The 16,187-nt window shown below is 44.7% G+C and overlaps 2 non-coding genes across 2 annotated transcripts; both read left to right on the forward strand.

Annotated features, from left to right (window-relative positions):
• Positions 1-7,019: 7,019 nt before the first annotated feature.
• TRNAR-CCU (transfer RNA arginine (anticodon CCU)) lies at positions 7,020-7,091 on the forward strand. The gene has a single exon. It is a non-coding gene; the product is annotated as a tRNA-Arg (tRNA).
• Positions 7,092-14,149: 7,058 nt separating this feature from the next.
• Positions 14,150-14,221, forward strand: TRNAW-CCA (transfer RNA tryptophan (anticodon CCA)). Its single transcript has one exon. It is a non-coding gene; the product is annotated as a tRNA-Trp (tRNA).
• Positions 14,222-16,187: the final 1,966 nt, after the last annotated feature.

Here is a 16,187-nt window from a genome sequence, read left to right on the forward strand (position 1 = left end):
TGACAAAAGTTAACTTGACTTTGCTGCAACCAGGCTGCAGTTTTTAAGAAATTGCCTTTTTTAATTCTATAGATTTTAGTCTTTTCAAGAGTACTTTGATAAGAATTGTTATTGGGAATTGAGTTTAAAACATTAATAAATATAATTTGTGCCAGAAGCACCTATTAATTTATTTTTACCATTGCCATCTTTGAATTTGTAAGAAAAGAGGGTTTATTACCAGATTCTTAATTGTCATGATCCCAGTGCAGGTTTTTGAGCTGCACACCGGGGGTTAATGTCTGGAGCTCTGTGCAGGTTTTGACCTGCACACTTGGGGTTAATGAGTGTGGCCTCTTTCTGGTTCTGGGAGAGCTTCATAAACCTCTGGGTAGCTTCAATCCCTGCCAGTTATACTTTTGCCTTTGGCCTAGTGTGCTGACCCCCATGTGCCTGTTTGTTGCTATAGCTTGTTTATATGGTTCTGACCCGATTCTGTTTCCCGTTGTGAGTTTGCCTGTTGTTTTTGTACTGCGTTATTATCTGTGTATGACTCATTGCCTGTGACCTGACTACTCTCTGCTCGCCCCTCTTGTACCTTGCAGCTATCTGTGTATAACTCATTGCCTGTGACCTGACTACTCTCTGCTCGCCCCTCTGGTACCTTGCAGCTATCTCTGTGTGTGACTCATTGGCTACGTCCTGACTATTCTCCCTGTCTATGCCCCTTGGTAACTTTGTCTCGCAGTTACTCTGCTAGGAATTGTCTTGCAGCTCCTAGCTCTGTGGAGTTTAGGCCACGCCTCTAGCAGTCACGTGCTTCAGGCCCTGCAGCTCTGAAGTACGCATCTATTCGGTTGCTGCCCGCTCCACAGGTATCTTTGAGCACGCTTTCGCTTTACTCAGGGCACGCGCACTGGATCAGTGAGCAAGTTCAATGCGGTGTCTCTGACATTATAACTGGCCTACAATTTTTTTTTCTCTCCTCACTTCTGCAGCATGGACCCAATGTGTGCTTTATCTGAGCAGGTGAAATGCTTGACTCAGTCACTGCAGAAGCTTAGTTTGGAACACCAAGCTCTGGCCCAGTCCCAACGGTGGGTTGAGGACTCAGTTCAGGGGGTACTTTCCGCAGGCATCCAGCAGGTGGGGAATAGAGATGTCATTTTAGTCCCACCTGAAATCCCCGGTTAAATTGCCAGATATATTTTCTGGTAACAAGGATAATTTCAGGGCATTTAAGGAGGGCTGTAAGCTTTTTTTTTCTTTGAGACCCCGCTCCTCTGGGGATGAGAAACAGAGGGTGGGGGTGGTGATGTCCCTGCTTAGGGGGTCCCTACAAGCCTGGGCATTCTCGCTTTCCTCTTCTGCCCCTGAGAGAATGTCTGTGGATGCATTTTTTGAAGCCTTAGGGCTTATTTATGATGAGCCTGATAGAGTGCGGTTGGCTGAGGACAAAGTGATGAGTGTCTGTCAGGGGGAGCACTCGGCCGAATGGTTCTGTACTGAATTCAGACGTTGGGCAGTGGAGATTTCCTGGAGTGATGCCGCCCTGCGGGGGCTGTTCCACAGAGGCCTGTGTGAACATCTGAAGGATGTTTTGGCACTTCATCCTCCGCCTGACTCCCTGGAGGATGCCATGGTCCAAGCGGTTCGCATGGATCGCAGGCTGCGGGCTAGAGGCATTATGCAACGGGAAACGCCCTTATTCTTCAGTGGAGATGAGACCCGGACTCTTCCTATGGCTATGGAGGTGAACGCTGTCACCTGTGAGGGAAAGGAAAGAAAACGCCGCCGGGAAAAGCAGTTGTGCTTCTATTGTGGGAAATCTGGACATTGGAAGAAGGACTGCCCCTCCTGTCCGTCATCCTCCAAGATGGCGGGAAACGACTAGGTCTGGGTAGTAATCGAGGAGGTTACCCAGACCTTCAGGTACAATTTTCCTCATGTGCAAAAATGGTGCTGCAGGTGGAACTGGAACTTGGTTATGGTCCTGTTCAGACTACTGCTTTTATTGACTGCGGTTCGGCTGTGAACCTGATTGATACCAAGGTTATGACTCTTTTTAAGATAGGGACAGTCAGGCTTCACGATCCTGTTAAACTTGTGGCAATTGACTCATCTCCTCTTACCCAAAACGGTATCTGTTGCAGGTCTGAACTTTTTTCTCTAAAAGTGGGTTCCACTCATGTGGAGAAACTAAGTTGTATGGTGGTAGATAACTTGCCTGCAGGACTGGTACTGGGGATGCCTTGGCTTCAACGCCATAATCCTACCATTGATTGGGTTACAGGGGAAATCACTCAATGGGGATGCAATAGTAAATGTGGTAACCGGGGACATCTTGTTAACGCTGTTAAATCTGTGTCTGTGTCGTCTGTTGATCTGGAAGGTATTCCGGAGTACCTGAAAGATTTCGAAGACGTTTTTTCCGAAAGTAAGGCTGAGGCGCTGCCACCACATAGACCCTATGATTGTGCCATTGATTTAGTACCCGGAGCCAAGTTACCTAAGGCTCGATTGTTCAATTTGTCTGGGCCTGAGCGTGAAGCCATGAAGGAGTACATAGCTGAGAGTCTCCGCAAAGGGCATATCAGGCCTTCTGTGTCATCTGTGGCAGCAGGGTTCTTCTTTGTGAAGAAAAAAGATGGTGGTTTGCGGCCGTGCCTCGACTTTCGGGAACTGAACAAGATAACGATTAGGAACTCTTACCCGCTTCCCCTCATCCCAGACTTATGTAACCAGTTAGCTGGGGCCCAATGGTTCTCCAAGTTGGATCTGCAGGGGGCCTACAATCTGATAAGGGTTCGGGAAGGGGACGAGTGGAAAACAGCATTCCTCACATCAGAAGGACTCTTCGAGAACCTGGTAATGCCATTTGGGTTAACTAATGCACCTGCCGTTTTCCAAAATTTCATCAATGTTGTGTTTTCTGCTCTGATAGGCCGTTTTGTTATTATTTATTTGGATGATATTTTGGTGTATTCCCCGGACAGTCAATCTCACTTGCAACATCAAAAGACAGTTCTCCAGAGACTCAGGGAGAACCAATTGTTCGCCAAATTGGAAAAATGTTCATTTTTTGTACAGGAGCTGTCTTTTTTGGGGTTGATTGTGTCCTGTGAGGGGTTTCGTATGGATCCTAAGAAGGTGCTGGCGATCGCTGACTGGGTTCAGCCTCGAGATCTCAAGGGGCTCCAGCGCTTCTTAGGATTTGCGAACTATTACCGGAGATTCATTAAAGGTTTCTCACAAGTGGTTAAACCACTCACGGATCTTACCCAGAAGGGAGCTGATGTAAAAAATTGGTCTGTACTCGCTAAGGAATCCATCTCAGCTATTAAGAAATGTTTTATGTCTGCCTCGGTGTTGGTGCAACCTGACCCGTCCAAACCATTCATTGTGGAGGTGGATGCTTCTGAAGTGGGGGTGGGGGCTGTGCTGTCCCAGGGTCTGGCCACCCTTACCAATCTCAAACCCTGTGCCTTCTTCTCCAAGAAGTTCTCTTCAGCTGAGAAAAACTATGATGTAGGCAATAGGGAACTTCTTGCGGTCAAGCTGGCATTTGAGGAATGGAGGCACTTTTTGGAAGGGGCGGCTCACCCTATCACGGTTGTCACGGATCACAAAAATTTGGCATACCTTGAATCTGCTAAGAGGCTTACTCCTAGACAGGCCCGTTGGTCACTTTTTTTTCACGATTTCAGTTCTCAATTACTTTTTGACCGGGATCCAAAAATGTTAAAGCGGATGCCCTGTCCAGAAGTTTTGATCCAGTGTCTCCCCCTGAGCCGCCGTCCTCCATTCTTCCCCCAGGGGTGGTAGTGGCGGGGGTCTCAACTGAGTTGGAACAAGAAATCCTAAGGGCTCAGGCCCTAGCTCCGGCAACCAGGCCAAGCGATAAACTGTTTGTTCCTGATTCATTGCGGCCTAGACTTCTGCAGGAGTTTCATGATTCTAGGCTGAGTGCTCATCCAGGTATCACGGCCACTAGAGAGGCAGTAACTAGGGGTTTTTGGTGGCCTTCATTAAGGTCTGATGTCAAGGAATTTGTTTCTGCTTGTGGCATGTGTGCCCGTTCCAAAAGCTCGCATAACCGACCGGCTGGGGAACTCATACCTTTACCAGTTCCTGATAGGCCATGGACTCAGCTTTCCATGGATTTTATTACCGGTCTTCCACCTTCCAGGGGCAATACCGTGATCTGGGTGGTGGTGGACAGGTTTTCTAAACAGGCCCATTTCATTCCCTTGGCAGCATTACCTTCAGCAGAAACATTGTCAAGGTTGTTTGTGCAGCATGTGGTCCGATTGCATGGGGTACCCCTGAATGTTGTGTCTGACAGAGGTGTGCAGTTTGTGGCCAAATTTTGGAGGGCGTTCTGTATGAAATTGGGCATCTCACTCTCCTTCTCGTCAGCATATCACCTGGAGAGCAATGGTCAGATGGAACGCACCAATCAATCCCTGGAACAAATTCTCAGGTGTCTGACCTCCGCCAGACAGGAGGATTGGTGTGATGCATTACCGTTGGCTGAATTCGCTTTTAACAACCGGGTGAGTCAGTCCACCAACATGTCCCCATTCCTGATTAACTACGGCTTTAATCCGCATTTTGGGGAGTTTTCTCGGGTGGATTCTGGTTGTCCAGGAGCAGAGGGGTCCGTTCAGCGGTTAAAAAACCTCTGGGCTGAAGTCCGGCGTAATATCTCTCGGGCCCAGGGGAGATACAAATATTTTACGGACAAAAAGAGAGCCTCAGGAGACATGTTTCAGGTGGGAGAGAAGGTTTGGCTCTCCATGCATAACATCAACTTAAAGGTACCATCAGTAAAGTTGGGACCAAAGTTCATGGGTCCGTACGAGATTATGGAGATAGTCAACCCTGTGGCATATAGGTTGCGTCTCCCCGCCTCCTTAAAAATATCTAATGTGTTCCATAAGTCTCTGTTGAAACCAGCAGGATCTGTCAAAGAGAACTCTGAGACTGCTGTTCCTCCAGTGCTGGTGGAGGGTCAATTGGAGTATGAGGTCAGACATATTGTGGACTCTCGGCGGGTGCGCCGCTCTTTGCAGTACCTGGTCCACTGGAAGGGATATGGACCAGAAGAGCGCTCATGGGTCCCTGCTCGTTCGGTACATGCAGATCGCCTGATTCAGGCGCTCCATGCCAAGAACCCGGGGAAGCCTGGGGGTCCAGAGGCCCCCCGTTGAGAGGGGGGTACTGTCATGATCCCAGTGCAGGTTTTTGAGCTGCGCACCTGGGGTTAATGTCTGGAGCTCTGTGCAGGTTTTGACCTGCACACTTGGGGTTAATGATTGTGGCCTCTTTCTGGTTCTGGGAGAGCTTCATAAACCTCTGGGTAGCTTCAATCCCTGCCAGTTATACTTTCGCCTTTGGCCTAGTGTGCTGACCCCCGTGTGCCTGTTTGTTGCTATAGCTTGTTTATATGGTTCTGACCCGATTCTGTTTCCCGTTGTGAGTTTGCCTGTTGTTTTTGTACTGCGTTATTATCTGTGTATGACTCATTGCCTGTGACCTGACTACTCTCTGCTCGCCCCTCTTGTACCTTGCAGCTATCTGTGTATGACTCATTGCCTGTGACCTGACTACTCTCTGCTCGCCCCTCTGGTACCTTACAGCTATCTCTGTGTGTAACTCATTGGCTACGTCCTGACTATTCTCCCTGTCTATGCCCCTTGGTAACTTTGTCTCGCAGTTACTCTGCTAGGAATTGTCTTGCAGCTCCTAGCTCTGTGGAGTTTAGGCCACGCCTCTAGCAGTCACGTGCTTCAGGCCCTGCAGCTCTGAAGTACGCATCTATTCGGTTGCTGCCCGCTCCACAGGTATCTTTGAGCACGCTTTTGCTTTACTCAGGGCACGCGCACTGGCTCAGTGAGCAAGTTCAGTGCGGTGTCTCTGACATTAATTTTTGACTGGAAAACACTGAATCTGAATGTGAAGATCTTAATTCAACTGTAGTACTTCTGACTCCATATCAGAAAGTTGTGTATTCAAATCAAGTCATAGTCAAGCAGCTCTTTCATATTTTTATAGCTTGATCGATGTTTGGGTTTAGATTGAAAGCAGAATCTGGGTAATCCAACTGAAAATAGATTAACACAACGTTGTTGACACAGGTCAGAACAGTGTTTAAAACTGTGGGGGGTTTATTTCTATAGATTAAAATCTTATCAACAATACTTTGATGAGAAATATTATTGGGAATTGAGTTCAAAACATTAATAAATATAATAAATGCCAGGAACACCTATCGCTTTGTTCATACCATTGTCATCTTTGAATTTGTAAGAAAATTGGGCTTATTACTAGAATCTAAACTTTAAACTGGAAATCCCTGAATCGGAACATGAAGATCCTAATTCATCCTTGTTATTACTTTTCTAAACTGTGATTTAAAGTAGCAAATTTCAAGATGGTGTCTGTATATTTCCTCATGCACTTTACAAGTGAATTATGGGAGCAAGCAAGCATTACAGCTGTCCTCATAGACTGACGGTAGTGCGCCTTACTCCTGGTCAGAATGATGCATGTTTAAATTATGTCACGTTCAAGTATCTCTTTCATCTTTTTAAAAGTTGATCGATGTTTGGGTTAAGATTGAAAACAGAAACTGCGTATTCTAACTGACAATAGATTATCATGATCTTGTTGCCACCTGTCAGGAAAGTGTTTGAAAAATTGTTTATTTAATTCTACCGAATAAAATCTTTTCAACAATCCTTTGATGAGATATATCATTGGGAACTGAGTTCAAAACAGAAAATTTGTGGCAAGTCAGAAACACCTATTAATTTGTTCATACCATTGTCATCTTTGAATTTGTAAGAAAAAAGGGTTTATTACTATATTCTAAATTTGTAATTGGAAATCACTGAATCTGAAAGTGAAGACCTTTATTCATCCTTGTTTATATCTTTTCCAAACAGTGACTATAAGTAGCAAATTTCAAGATGGTGTCCATATATTTTATCATGCATTTTTCATGTGAAGTATGGGAGCAACAACACTTTTCAACTGACCTTGTGGTGCAACGGTAGCGCGTCTGACTCCTGATCAGAAGGTTGCGTGTTCAACTCACGTTGGGGTCAATCAGCTCTTTATGTCCTTTCATATCTTGATTGATGTTTGGGTTATTATTGAAAACAGTAACTGCGCAGTCTAACTGACAAAAGTTAACTCGACTTTGTTGCAACCAGTCTGCAGTGTTTAAGAAATTGCATTTTTTAATTCTATAGATTATAATCGTTTCAAGAGGACTTTGATAAGAATTGTTATTGGGAATTGAGTTCCAAACATTAGTAAATGTAATTAACGCCAGAAGCACCTATTAATTTATTTTTACCATTGCCATCTTTGAATTTGTAAGAAAAGAGGGTTTATTTCCAGATTCTTAATTTTTGACTGGAAATCACTGAATCTGAATGTGAAGATCTTAATTCAACTGTAGTGCTTCTGACTTCATATCAGAAAGTTGTGTATTCAAATAACGTCATGGCCAAGCAGCTCTTTCATATTTTTACAGCTTGATAGATGTTTGGGTTAAGTTTGAAAACAGAAACTGGGTAATCCAACTGAAAATAGATTAACACAACGTTGTTGACACAGGTCAGAACAGTTTTTAAAAAAGTCTTTTTTTAAATTCTATAGATTAAAATCTTATCAACAATACTTTGATGAGAAATATTATTGGGAATTGAGTTCAAAACATTAATAAATGTAATAAATGCCAGGAACACCTATCACTTTGTTCATACCATTGTCATCTTTGAAATTGTAAGAAAATCGGGCTTATTACTAGAATCTAAACATTAAACTGGAAATCCCTGAATTGGAACGTGAAGAACCTAATTCATACATGTTATTACTTTTCTAAACTGTGATTTAAAGTAGCAAATTTCAAGATGGTGTCTATATATTTCCTCATGCACTACATATGTGAATTATGGGAGCAAGAAGCTTTACAGCTGACCTCATAGTCTGACGGTAGTGCGCCTTACTCCTGGTCAGAATGATGCATGTTTAAATTATGTCACGTTCAAGTATCTCTTTCATGTTTTAAAATTTGATCGATGTTTGGGTTAAGATTGAAAACAGAAACTGCGTGAGCAAGTTCAGTGCGGTGTCTCTGACATTATAACTGGCCTAAAATTTTTTTTTCTCTCCTCACTTCTGCAGCAGGGACCCAATGTGTGCTTTATCTGAGCAGGTGAAATGCTTGACTCAGTCACTGCAGAAGCTTAGTTTGGAACACCAAGCTCTGGCTCAGTCTCAACGGCGGGTTGAGGACTCAGTTCAGGGGGTACTTTCCGCAGGCTTCCAGCAGATGGGGAATAGAGATGTCATTTTAGTCCCACCTGAATCCCCAGTTAAATTGCCAGATATATTTTCTGGTAACAAGGATGATTTCAGGGCATTTAAGGAGGGCTGTAAGCTTTTTTTTTCTTTGAGACCCCGCTCCTCTGGGGATGAGAAACAGAGGGTGGGGGTGGTGATGTCCCTGCTTAGGGGGTCCCTGCAAGCCTGGGCATTCTCGCTTTCCTCTTCTGCCCCTGAGAGAATGTCTGTGGATGCATTTTTTGAAGCCTTAGGGCTTATTTATGATGAGCCTGATAGAGTGCGGTTGGCTGAGGACAAAGTGATGAGTGTCTGTCAGGGGGAGCACTCGGCCGAATGGTTCTGTACTGAATTCAGACGTTGGGCAGCGGAGATTTCCTGGAGTGATGCCGCCCTGCGGGGGCTGTTCCACAGAGGCCTGTGTGAACATCTGAAGTATGTTTTGGCACTTCATCCTCCGCCTGACTCCCTGGAGGATGCCATGGTCCAAGCGGTTCGCATGGATCGCAGGCTGCGGGCTAGAGGCATTATGCAACGGGAAATGCCCTTATTCTTCAGTGGAGATGAGACCCGGACTCTTCCTATGGCTATGGAGGTGAATGCTGTCACCTGTGAGAGAAAGGAAAGAAGACGAAACTGGGAGAAGCAGTTGTGCTTCTATTGTGGGGAATCTGGACACTGGAAGGAGGACTGCCCTTCCTGTACATCATCCTCCAAGATGGCGGGAAACGACTAGGTCTGGGTAGTAATCGAGGAGGCTACCCAGACCTTCAGGTACAATTTTCCTCATGTGCAAAAATGGTGCTGCAGGTGGAACTGGAACTTGGTTATGGTCCTGTTCAGACTACTGCTTTTATTGACTGCGGTTCGGCTGTGAACCTGATTAATACCAAGTTTATGACTCTTTATAAGATAGGGACAGTCAGGCTTCACGATCCTGTTAAACTTGAGGCAATTGACTCATCTCCTCTTACCCAAAACGGTATCTGTTGCAGGTCTGAACTTTTTTCTCTAAAAGTGGGTTCCACTCATGTGGAGAAATTAAGTTGTCTGGTGGTAGATAACTTGCCTGCAGGACTGGTACTGGGGATGCCTTGGCTTCAACGCCATAATCCTACCATTGATTGGGTTACAGGGGAAATCACTCAATGGGGATGCAATAGTAAATGTGGTAACCAGGGACATCTTGTTAACGCTGTTAAATCTGTGTCTGTGTCGTCTGTCGATCTGGAACGTATTCCGGAGTACCTGAAAGATTTCGAAGACGTTTTTTCCGAAAGTAAGGCTGAGGCGCTGCCACCACATAGACCCTATGATTGTGCCATTGATTTAGTACCCGGAGCCAAGTTACCTAAGGCTCGATTGTTCAATTTGTCTGGGCCTGAGCGCGAAGCCATGAAGGAGTACATAGCTGAGAGTCTCCGCAAAGGGCATATCAGGCCTTCTGTGTCACCTGTGGCAGCAGGGTTCTTCTTTGTGAAGAAAAAAGATGGTGGTTTGCGGCCGTGCCTCGACTTTCGGGAACTGAACAAGATAACGATTAGGAACTCTTACCCGCTTCCCCTCATCCCAGACTTATGTAACCAGTTAGCTGGGGCCCAATGGTTCTCCAAGTTGGATCTGCAGGGGGCCTACAATCTGATAAGGGTTCGGGAAGGGGACGAGTGGAAAACGGCATTCCTCACATCAGAAGGACTCTTCGAGAACCTGGTAATGCCATTTGGGTTAACTAATGCACCTGACGTTTTCCAAAATTTCATCAATGTTGTGTTTTCTGATCTGATAGGCCGTTTTGTTATTATTTATTATTATTTTGGTGTATTCCCCGGACAGTCAATCTCACTTGCAACATCAAAAGACAGTTCTCCAGAGACTCAGGGAGAACCAATTGTTCGCCAAATTGGAAAAATGTTCGTTTTTTGTACAGGAGCTGTCTTTTTTGGGGTTGATTGTGTCCTGTGAGGAGTTTCATATGGATCCTAAGAAGGTGCTGGCGATCGCTGACTGGGTTCAGCCTCGAGATCTCAAGGGGCTCCAGCGCTTCTTAGGATTCGCGAACTATTACCGGAGATTCATTAAAGGTTTCTCACAAGTGGTTAAACCACTCACGGATCTTACCCAGAAGGGAGCTGATGTAAAAAATTGGTCTGTACTCGCTAAGGAATCCATCTCAGCTATTAAGAAATGTTTTATGTCTGCCCTGGTATTGGTGCAACCTGACCCGTCCAAACCATTCATTGTGGAGGTGGATGCTTCTGAAGTGGGGGTTGGGGCTGTGCTGTCCCAGGGTCCAGCCACCCTTACCAATCTCAAACCCTGTGCCTTCTTCTCCAAGAAGTTCTCTTCAGCTGAAAAAAACTATGATGTAGGCAATAGGGAACTTCTTGCGGTCAAGCTGGCATTTGAGGAATGGAGGCACTTTTTGGAAGGGGCGGCTCACCCTATCACGGTTGTCACGGATCACAAAAACTTGGCATACCTTGAATCTGCTAAGAGGCTTACTCCTAGACAGGCCCGTTGGTCACTTTTTTTTTCACGATTTCAGTTCTCAATTACTTTTTGACCGGGATCCAAAAATGTTAAAGCGGATGCCCTGTCCAGAAGTTTTGATCCAGTGTCTCCCCCTGAGCCGCTGTCCTCCATTCTTCCCCCAGGGGTGGTAGTGGCGGGGGTCTCAACTGAGTTGGAACAAGAAATCCTAAGGGCTCAGGCCCTAGCTCCGGCAACCAGGCCAAGCGATAAACTGTTTGTTCCTGATTCATTGCGGCCTAGACTTCTGCAGGAGTTTCATGATTCTAGGCTGAGTGCTCATCCAGGTATCATGGCCACTAGAGAGGCAGTAACCAGGGGTTTTTGGTGGCCTTCATTAAGGTCCGATGTCAAGGAATTTGTTTCTGCTTGTGGCATACGAGCCCGTTCCAAAAGTTCGCATAACCGACCGGCTGGGGAACTCATACCTTTACCGGTTCCTGATAGGCCATGGACTCATCTTTCCATGGATTTTATTACCGGTCTTCCACCTTCCAGGGGCAATACCGTGATCTGGGTGGTGGTGGACAGGTTTTCTAAACAGGCCCATTTCATTCCCTTGGCAGCATTACTTTCAGCAGAAACATTGTCAAGGTTGTTTGTGCAGCATGTGGTCCGATTGCATGGGGTACCCCTGAATGTTGTGTCTGACAGAGGTGTGCAGTTTGTGGCCAAATTTTGGAGGGCGTTCTGTATGAAATTGGGCATCTCACTCTCCTTCTCGTCAGCATATCACCCGGAGAGCAACGGTCAGATGGAACGCACCAATCAATCCCTGGAACAAATTCTCAGGTGTCTGACCTCCGCCAGACAGGAGGATTGGTGTGATGCGTTACCGTTGGCTGAATTCGCTTTTAACAACCGGGTGAGTCAGACCACCAACATGTCCCCATTCCTGATTAACTACGGCTTTAATCCGTATTTTGGGGAGTTTTCTCGGGTGGATTCCGGTTGTCCAGGAGCAGAGGGGTCTGTTCAGCCGTTAAAAAACCTCTGGGCTGAAGTCCGGCGTAATATCTCTCGGGCCCAGGGGAGATACAAATATTTTACGGACAAAAAGAGAGCCTCAGGAGACATGTTTCAGGTGGGAGAGAAGGTTTGGCTCTCCATGCATAACATCAACTTAAAGGTACCATCAGTTAAGTTGGGACCAAAGTTCATTGGTCCGTACGAGATTATGGAGATAGTCAACCCTGTGGCATATAGGTTGCGTCTCCCCGCCTCCTTAAAAATATCTAATGTGTTCCATAAGTCTCTGTTGAAACCAGCAGGATCTGTCAAAGAGAACTCTGAGACTGCTGTTCCTCCAGTGCTGGTGGAGGGTCAATTGGAGTATGAGGTCGGACATATTGTGGACTCTCGGCGGGTGCGCCGCTCTTTGCAGTACCTGGTCCACTGGAAGGGATATGGACCAGAAGAGCGCTCATGGGTCCCTGCTCGTTCAGTACATGCAGATCGCCTGGTTCAGGCGCTCCATGCCAAGTACCCGGGGAAGTCTGGGGGTCCAGAGGCCCCCCGTTGAGAGGGGGGTACTGTCATGATCCCAGTGCAGGTTTTTTAGCTGCACACCTGGGGTTAATGTCTGGAGCTCTGTGCAGGTTTTGACCTGCACACTTGTGGTTAATGATTGTGGCCTCTTTCTGGTTCTGGGAGAGCTTCATAAACCTCTGGGTAGCTTCAATCCCTGCCAGTTATACTTTTGCCTTTGGCCTAGTGTGCTGACCCCCGTGTGCCTGTTTGTTGCTATAGCTTGTTTATATGGTTCTGACCCGATTTTGTTTCCCGTTGTGAGTTTGCCTGTTGTTTTTGTACTGCGTTATTATCTGTGTATGACTCATTGCCTGTGACCTGACTACTCTCTGCTCGCCCCTCTGGTACCTTGCAGCTATCTCTGTGTGTGACTCATTGGCTACGTCCTGACTATTCTCCCTGTCTATGCCCCTTGGTAACTTTGTCTCGCAGTTACTCTGCTAGGAATTGTCTTGCAGCTCCTAGCTCTGTGGAGTTTAGGCCACGCCTCTAGCAGTCACGTGCTTCAGGCCCTGCAGCTCTGAAGTATGTATCTATTCGGTTGCTGCCCGCTGCACAGGTATCTTTGAGCACGCTTTCGCTTTACTCAGGGCACGCGCACTGGCTCAGTGAGCAAGTTCAGTGTGGTGTCTCTGACATTAATTTTTGACTGGAAAACACTGAATCTGAATGTGAAGATCTTAATTCAACTGTAGTACTTCTGACTCCATATCAGAAAGTTGTGTATTCAAATCACGTCACGGTCAAGCAGCTCTTTCATATTTTTATAGCTTGATCGATGTTTGGGTTTAGATTGAAAGCAGAATCTGGGTAATCCAACTGAAAATAGATTAACACAACGTTGTTGACACAGGTCAGAACAGTGTTTAAAACTGTGGGGGTTTTATTTCTATAGATTAAAATCTTATCAACAATACTTTGATGAGAAATATTATTGGGAATTGAGTTCAAAACATTAATAAATGTAATAAATGCCAGGAACACCTTTCACTTTGTTCATACCATTGTCATCTTTGAATTTGTAAGAAAATCGGGCTTATTACTAGAATCTAAACTTTAAACTGGAAATCCCTGAATCGGAACATGAAGATCCTAATTCATCCTTGTTATTACTTTTCTAAACTGTGATTTAAAGTAGCAAATTTCAAGATGGTGTCTGTATATTTCCTCATGCACTTTACAAGTGAATTATGGGAGCAAGCAAGCATTACAGCTGTCCTCATAGACTGACGGTAGTGCGCCTTACTCCTGGTCAGAATGATGCATGATTAAATTATGTCACGTTCAAGTATCTCTTTCATCTTTTTAAAAGTTGATCGATGTTTGGGTTAAGATTGAAAACAGAAACTGCGTATTCTAACTGACAATAGATTATCATGATCTTGTTGCCACCTGTCAGGAAAGTGTTTGAAAAATTGTTTATTTAATTCTACCGAATAAAATCTTTTCAACAATCCTTTGATGAGATATATCATTGGGAATTGAGTTCAAAACAGAAAATTTGTGGCAAGTCAGAAACACCTATTAATTAGTTCATACCATTGTCATCTTTGAATTTGTAAGATAAAAGGGTTTATTACTATATTCTAAATTTTTAATTGGAAATCACTGTATCTGAAAGTGAAGACCTTAATTCATCCTTGTTTATATCTTTTCCAAACTGTGACTATAAGTAGCAAATTTCAAGATGGTGTCCATATATTTTATCATGCATTTTTCATGTGAAGTATGGGAGCAACAACACTTTTCAACTGACCTTGTGGTGCAACGGTAGCGCGTCTGACTCCAGATCAGAAGGTTGCGTGTTCAACTCACGTCGCGGTCAATCAGCTCTTTATGTCTTTTCATATCTTGATTGATGTTGGGTTATTATTGAAAACAGTAACTGCGTAGTCCAACTGACAAAAGTTAACTCGACTTTGTTGCAACCAGTCTGCAGTGTTTAAGAAATTGCATTTTTTAATTCTATAGATTATAACCTTTTCAAGAGTACTTTGATAAGAATTGTTATGGGAATTGAGTTCCAAACATTAGTAAATGTAATTAACGCCAGAAGCACCTATTAATTTATTTTTACCATTGCCATCTTTGAATTTGTAAGAAAAGAGGGTTTATTACCAGATTCTTAATTTTTGACTGGAAATCACTGAATCTGAATGTGAAGATCTTAATTCAACTGTAGTGCTTCTGACTTCATATCAGAAAGTTGTGTATTCAAATAACGTCATGGTCAAGCAGCTCTTTCATATTTTTACAGCTTGATAGATGTTTGGGTTAAGTTTGAAAACAGAAACTGGGTAATCCAACTGAAAATAGATTAACGCAACATCGTTGACACCTGTCAGAACAGTTTTTAAAAAAGTCTTTTTTTAAATTCTATAGATTAAAATCTTATCAACAATACTTTGATGAGAAATATTATTGGGAATTGAGTTCAAAACATTAATAAATGTAATAAATGCCAGGAACACCTATCACTTTGTTCATACCATTGTCATCTTTGAATTTGTAAGAAAATCGGGCTTATTACTAGAATCTAAACATTAAACTGGAAATCCGTGAATTGGAACGTGAAGATCCTAATTCATCCATGTTATTACTTTTCTAAACTGTGATTTAAAGTAGCAAATTTCAAGATGGTGTCTATATATTTCCTCATGCACTACACATGTGAATTATGGGAGCAAGAAGCTTTACAGCTGACCTCATAGTCTGACGGTAGTGCGCCTTACTCCTGGTCAGAATGATGCATGTTTAAATTATGTCACGTTCAAGTATCTCTTTCATGTTTTAAAATTTGATCGATGTTTGGGTTAAGATTGAAAACAGAAACTGCGTGAGCAAGTTCAGTGCGGTGTCTCTGACATTATAACTGGCCTACAATTTTTTTTTCTCTCCTCACTTCTGCAGCATGGACCCAATGTGTGCTTTATCTGAGCAGGTGAAATGCTTGACTCAGTCACTGCAGAAGCTTAGTTTGGAACACCAAGCTCTGGCCCAGTCCCAACGGCGGGTTGAGGACTCAGTTCAGGGGGTACTTTCCGCAGGCTTCCAGCAGGTGGGGAATAGAGATGTCATTTTAGTCCCACCTGAATCCCCAGTTAAATTGCCAGATATATTTTCTGGCAACAAGGATAATTTCAGGGCAGTTAAGGAGGGCTGTAAGCTTTTTTTTTCTTTGAGACCCCGCTCCTCTGGGGATGAGAAACAGAGGGTGGGGGTGGTGATGTCCCTGCTTAGGGGGTCCCTACAAGCCTGGGCATTCTCGCTTTCCTCTTCTGCCCCTGAGAGAATGTCTGTGGATGCATTTTTTGAAGCCTTAGGGCTTATTTATGATGAGCTTGATAGAGTGCGGTTGGCTGAGGACAAAGTGATGAGTGTCTGTCAGGGGGAGCACTCGGCCGAATGGTTCTGTACTGGATTCAGACGTTGGGCAGCGGAGATTTCCTGGAGTGATGCCGCCCTGCAGGGGCTGTTCCTCAGAGGCCTGTGTGAACATCTGAAGGATGTTTTGGCACTTCATCCTCCGCCTGACTCCCTGGAGGATGCCATGGTCCAAGCGGTTCGCATGGATCGCAGGCTGCGGGCTAGAGGCATTATGCAACGGGAAACGCCCTTATTCTTCAGTGGAGATGAGACCCGGACTCTTCCTATGGCTATGGAGGTGAACGCTGTCACCTGTAAGGGAAAGGAAAGAAGACGCCGCCGGGAAAAGCAGTCGTGCTTCTATTGTGGGAAATCTGGACATTGGAAGAATGACTGCCCCTCCTGTCTGTCATCCTCCAAGACGG

This window comes from Dendrobates tinctorius, unplaced genomic scaffold, assembly GCF_039654945.1.
Source record: "Dendrobates tinctorius isolate UK_male_01 unplaced genomic scaffold, ASM3965494v1 ptg000178l, whole genome shotgun sequence".
NCBI classification, from domain to species: domain Eukaryota; kingdom Metazoa; phylum Chordata; class Amphibia; order Anura; family Dendrobatidae; genus Dendrobates; species Dendrobates tinctorius.